Here is a 6335-nt window from a genome sequence, read left to right on the forward strand (position 1 = left end):
ACTGACGTTACTCCAAAGACCAATAGTTACATCATATATGACGTATATGTGTGACGTATATACTGACGTCATTATTATGACGTTCAAAATAACGTCAGATTTAGGTCATAATCACCAATTAGTGACAAAAATCACGTATATTTACGTCATTACAACGTCAGCTGGTTGCTTGGGGATGTTTTAAAAAAAATTTAACGCCTATTATACAAATCTAATATAGTGTTTTATTTTTTATCCTTAATATTTAAATAATGTTTAAAAATATTTTAATAATCACTATGACATTTATCTATTGTCATGGTTTTTTACTCTCTTACTTAAATATATTTTACTTTCTTACACTTACCGTAAGTAAGTTTCTTATATCACGTGTTACGTCCTAGCCCTTGGAAACAGTCGGGCATGAACGGAGCGTAACACTTATCGAATTTTCTTTATCTCTCGTGACAAGCACACTTGGAAAAACGGTCGGGTGGGTCCGAGAGTCGAGCGATGTTCGGGTCCGGCGGACGGGTCAACGGTCGTGTGCCGCTCTTACTCCGTCGCTCTTTGGACTTCGCTCGTGTGTCTCTGTTTAAGGCCTGAAATGCAAATCTCAATTGCCTGGGATGAGACTGTGCGATCTATTCAGAAGTGCGGGATGGTGGGGAAGAGGTCAATTAGAAATGTTTAGACGATATTTATAATCGAATATATATATTTGCTTGTCATTTTGATTTTATGTATAGTTATTTATTTACAAAATTAACATAGTTTCAGATGGTAGTTTACAATTTTTTAATTTGTTATGAATGGATGGATGTGAGTATGTGTGTGCTGCGAACTCAGTCCAGTTCTACCTTGATTATTTCCGTGATTTTACAGGTAGCCGGGGAGAAGAATTTATAAAAGTCCTTTACAGGGACTAACCTGTGTTCCGAAAAGAGGGGGAATTTAACAGTGAAGAGTGCATCTGGAGGGTAGGTGGAAATTATCCGATGGAGTTCGGGGGGTTCTCGGGATCGACTACATACACGGTGGAGGTAGGGGTGGTAATTTTGTAGGCAGAGGCAAGCGCTAGGAGATGGAGGGGACGGGGGAAGGTACGTGGACGAGAGAGGTCGGCGGGGCGCTCGCCTAAATATTCTGGTTCGGGTGAGGATGGTGGCGAAGGACGGAGTGGAGAAGAGCGCGGAAGAGGCGACTGAGCTCGCAAATCTGATGGTGTGTCGGTGTTTTTCTTAGAACTGCTATTGCTTTGTTTGTTTTCTAATGTCGGAAGAGGGGCGGTAACCGGCGGTGCCTCAGCCTGTTTTCGGGCCCGTTTGGCGGCCCTTCGACGATATCCCCGGAGGGTGGCCCTGGATTTCTACCGTTTTTGGCAAGCGGTCGGGTCCACTTAAAATTTGCGATTATAAGTATCTCGCGGCTCGGGGGTTTGTAGGTCAGTTGCTACCTCAGTTTATTTATTCGTATGGACTTTATTTCGACAGCGCGAGAGCCCCCGCTGAGAATCGCTCGACGGTCCTGGCGAATCGTTGGCAATCCGTATCAGCGTTAACTCTGGGTTTCGTCAGCGCGAGAGCGCCCGCTGAGAATCGCTCGACGGTCCTTGCGAATCGTCGGCAACTCGTATCAGCGTTAGCTCGGGGTTTCGACAGCGCGAGAGCGCCCGCTGAGAGTCGCTCGACGGTCCTTGCAAATCGTCGGCAATCCGTATCAGCGTTAGCTCGGTTTTAACGAAAGGAGCAACTGTCCTGGCAATTACTTTCAATCTTTGATCGCGGCGTGAGGCACAGGTGACGTGATCACGACTTAATACTAGCACTTACTACTTATTGTTAATCTCGTACTAGGCGGCAGCAAACAGCAGCAGAGCGGCGGCGGCGGTCTTGAGTAAGCTCCAATTAGAAAACAGGATTCACACTTGTTGCAAACACAATTGTTCTTTGGTCACTTATTTTGCCGGCACTTTGTTTACTCGCGTACTGATCGGGACCGCGCTTTGGAAAATTTCGTTTTTCACTGACTCAAAGAGCCCTGCGAGGCTCTTTTATACCCGTGACTCGGAAAACTCGGGACCAATCGAAATTTCACGATAGGTTACCCGATTTCTCGTTATCCGTCGGATTTTTCTTGATTTCATATTCCCGGGATGTAAGTTTCCGTTTAAGATAAAAAAAAAAAAGAAAAATTAACCAAAAAAGAAAAACAGGAATTTTCCAAACTCGGTGTTTCTTGATTCTATCGATCACTGATATTCGGTCTCGCGCCAGTACCGCGCGGCGGCGTTTCCGTGATATCATATCTCGTTGTTATCACGTCGCGAGGAGGAAGTGGAGTCCACGGGACGTAACACTACCTACAAGAGATGTTACACCAATTGTCAGACACCCTGTATATATTACACTGTATGGATATAAATACACACACTATGTATAGAAATAGAAAAATATATAACAAGGTCTTTTTCGAGCTTTTAATGGATCTTAAAAATTTATTTAGAGACAAAATGCAAATAAAACGCAAATAAAATTCAAATAAAATTGAACATTTAACAAATGACAAACGTTTCGGTCCTACTTGAGCCCTCTTCAGTGTACAAAGATAAATATAAATATAAATAGAAGTAATCACGTCATATTGCAAAAGTTCGCAAGAAGATGGAAAGTGAAAAGAAAAGATGATAGATCTTACATTAGAAGTCCATGGTAGGTTGTATAATGTTTGACTTCATAAAAAGGTCGTGTAGTAAATAGTCGCACACAATATACAAGTTAAAGTAAAAACGTTTTGAAACTTACATATCCAAAGTCAAGATCAAACGATGAACAGAGAGTAAAAGCAACAACTTATATAACAGACTCCCCACCAACTAACAGTAAAGTCAAAGTAAAACGGTTACGTTAAACTTAAAATTTGCAAGATTTTATTGAGTCAAGTAAGTTAAAATAAGAATGGTCAAGTAAATTCGTGTCGTTAATTAGGTTTAAACCAAGTGTCTGTTCCTTAATATGTATAGTCTTAGAAATTAGTCTTTTAAAAAAATGATTACAGACTTTCAAACGCTTGGATGTCTAATGAATTTAAAATTACATTTTTTGCACTCCCACCTTGAAAAATTTCCTGACAATCTTGGAGACTTTAGCGAAGAGCAGGGCGAACGATTTCACCAGGATATCAATGTGATGGAAACTCGTTACCAAGGGAGATAGGACGAAAATATGATGGCAGATTTCTGCTGGATGCTAAAAAGAGACACACAGAAAGATGCTAGAAAGCGCAAACGGAACCCATTGCACAGATCTTTCGATCAAAAAAGAACCCGTTATAGTTCAAAAAAAGAGAATGACTAAAATTTTATATATCTGTTATTTGTTATTTATTTATTTATTTATTCATCAGTTTACCTTTAAAATAGCTCTTATAAAGGCTATATGATGTACAAAATCCGTTCGTGCAACCTCCTCGTGGTGTACATTGGATAACGCTAAATGCCGACGGTTCCACATTTGTTTTCTGAGCATACGATATGGGTTTACGAGGTTATAAGGTTATTGGAATTTGAAGTCAAGGGATTAACGGGTTAAGAGGTTCAGAGTTATGGAGTTGAGGGGTTATAGAGTTAATTGATTTAATATATTTGGTATAACTGGCTAATTGGCTTATATTGACTTGAATTATAGGTTTTTTGAGGTTATGTCCAAAACCTGATGTGATAGGGTTAAATGGACTTCGGATTCGGTTTCAGCGACCCCAAAAACATATAGTAAACATGGTCTGATCCCCAGGCCAGAACATTTTTTTTGTGTGGCTGTGTAATTTTACGAATTTCTAACTTTTCTGCATGAGCAAAACGTCTCGGTGCAAAAGCGTAGGGCGTTTCATCCCGTAGCCTTACTTTAACAAAATAATCATTTTTCACCGGAGATATGTTACTATTTTCAATTTTTTGAATTACTTCGATTACTTTATTTTTATACGCTTTGTCGTAGACAATTTCACCATCTTGTATTTTATTTTCTAGGCTTGACTGATCTACTTGATCCAAGGGCAACTGCGCAAACAACTCTGTGGTTATTTCACTTCCTTGCGGCGGTTTGTCGCATAACTTATATATGAGGGTTAATTTTTCTTTCGTAATAAAGTCGCGACCTAAAATTAAATCCGAGAAAAATGCCTGATCCTTTATTACAAAAAGATCCACCGCAAACTCTGTATTTAGAATTGGCTGTAATGACAAACGTACCGTTACTATTCCGAGCACATCTAACGGCGCGCGCGTTAAATTAACAAATTTTCTGTTAGTAGCAGTGTATCTAACGCCGTGGGGTTTTAGTAATTTTACAAAAATGTCATGCTTAACGATACTGGGCTTCCTGTATCCACTAAGGCCGTCAAGTTGCTCGGGAGACCCGCAATGTTGATGACCTTGACGATAGAACTCGAAAGCTCTAACCTGCGTCCCTGCTCCTCGGCAACAAAGGCTACTGGTTCGCCCGCTTCCTCCTCGTCGTCCACGGCGGCGGCAGTCTGAGCCGATGGTTGCTAAAGCCGCTGAGCGGGTGCCTTCCGTCTGTCTTTGAGTTGCGGGCAATCATACTGGCAATGCCCCTTCGACTTGCAATAGAAAAAAGCTAAATCACTTCTGCAATCTTTGTGTGTATGTCCCTTCTTCCCACAATTACGGCACAGCACATCATGCACTTTATTTGATGTTGACTGTGACGCCACTTTCTTATCACCATCCGCGAATCCCGCCGTCACGTACCGCATGCGCTCGAGAAATTCCTGTAATGTATCACTGCAGATAGATAACGCGGTTGCTCTCAGCGAACCGGACGGAATACCGCTAATTAACAAATGTATTGTATCTCTCACCGGAACATCTATCTGGTATATCAGTTCCAACTTATCCATTGTATATTGATCGAACGTCTCTTTTGTAGAATTCCATTTGCGCACTTCTATTTTTTGCATCACCTTATAGAATGGAATATGTCTATCAAAAATTTTTACAATTTCTCTCTTCAAACAATTCCACGACTCAATCTCAGTCCCTTCCTGTAGTTGGTACCACTGTTTTGCACATTTCGTAAGCTTACTCGACGCGGCTAACAACACTGCACCGTCGGACGCGTTATGAATTTGAGCCACCCGGTCGACGCGTCGAATCCATGCCGCCACGTTTTCATTTTCCGAGCCTCCGTACTCAGGAATTTGAGTAGCCAACCACTTAATTACTCCACCATCAGACTGGCTGGTGCCATCGACGGAACGGTGGGTCGCGGGGGATGCTCCCTGTAGTGATCCCGCGATCTGCTTCCGTCTTCTAACACCCTTACTTCAGCTGACTCTCTTCCATCGACCACCGGCATTGATCTTCCTCGCTCCGCCATCCGCTGAACTATATTTATTAAAAATTGTTGCTGCTGTCTCTGAATTTCTATCTGCGAATTAGTCAGAGAGTCTCTAAACTCTCTCATCGTCTCCTTGAATATGTCCGCCATCAACAGCCCCGACTGTTCCTACCTTCCGGCTGCGACCTGAGACTCTGTGTTCGCCTGATCGCTCTGTTCCGACAGAAAATCCATCGGTCCGTGCCGCTCTAAATGCGACATTATGCTATCGATTAACTCTGCCCGATCACCCGTTGACGGCAGTCTATATCGGCGAGCTTCTTTTTTGAGTTGAGCTAGAGTGGCTCTATCCAGCACAGCTCTATCTACCATCGCCAATCAAAGCACTTGTGCACTCGATGTCTAAACGAGATCACTTCACAAACAACTCGAACAAGTATTGTCCACTTTTTGTCCGACAAATTCCTTCTTCTTATCTGTTCCGTTGTACCGACTCGGTCCACACGAATTTTATTCGACACGACTAGATCTTTGATCCCACTTCTGAAAACTGTAAGATAATTTCAATCGTTCCAACGACTTCTTAATCGACGTCTTAATCCTTCTCATCCGAAATTCTTAGCACGTCTCCGACCAACACCGTTGACCTTGCCAACTGCGCAAGGTACCGGCACGACTTGTTTACTACCAACGGACTCTGGGATATCCGAATAAATGACTCTCAGATTCTTGTATCACCATATAAGGATTTATTAGAATTAAACAGTTGCACTTCTTAATAGCGGCGAGAACAATCTCTTACACAAAATACGACCGGACCGCAGAGAATCACGATATCAACTTCGACGAACGACGGCTCTCGGCGACCACACAGCTCGACCTTTGCCATGAGAGCAGGGGGTTCAAACTCGCCTCTTGTGAGAAGGGGAACGCTGTTTTCAGCGCCGCCTGGGCTAGGTCACCGGAAGTAGTGAACTAAAGAACGAGTGGTGGGAG

This window comes from Pseudomyrmex gracilis, unplaced genomic scaffold (assembly GCF_002006095.1).
Source record: "Pseudomyrmex gracilis isolate BER0280 unplaced genomic scaffold, ASM200609v1 scaffold_739, whole genome shotgun sequence".
NCBI lineage: Eukaryota > Metazoa > Arthropoda > Insecta > Hymenoptera > Formicidae > Pseudomyrmex > Pseudomyrmex gracilis.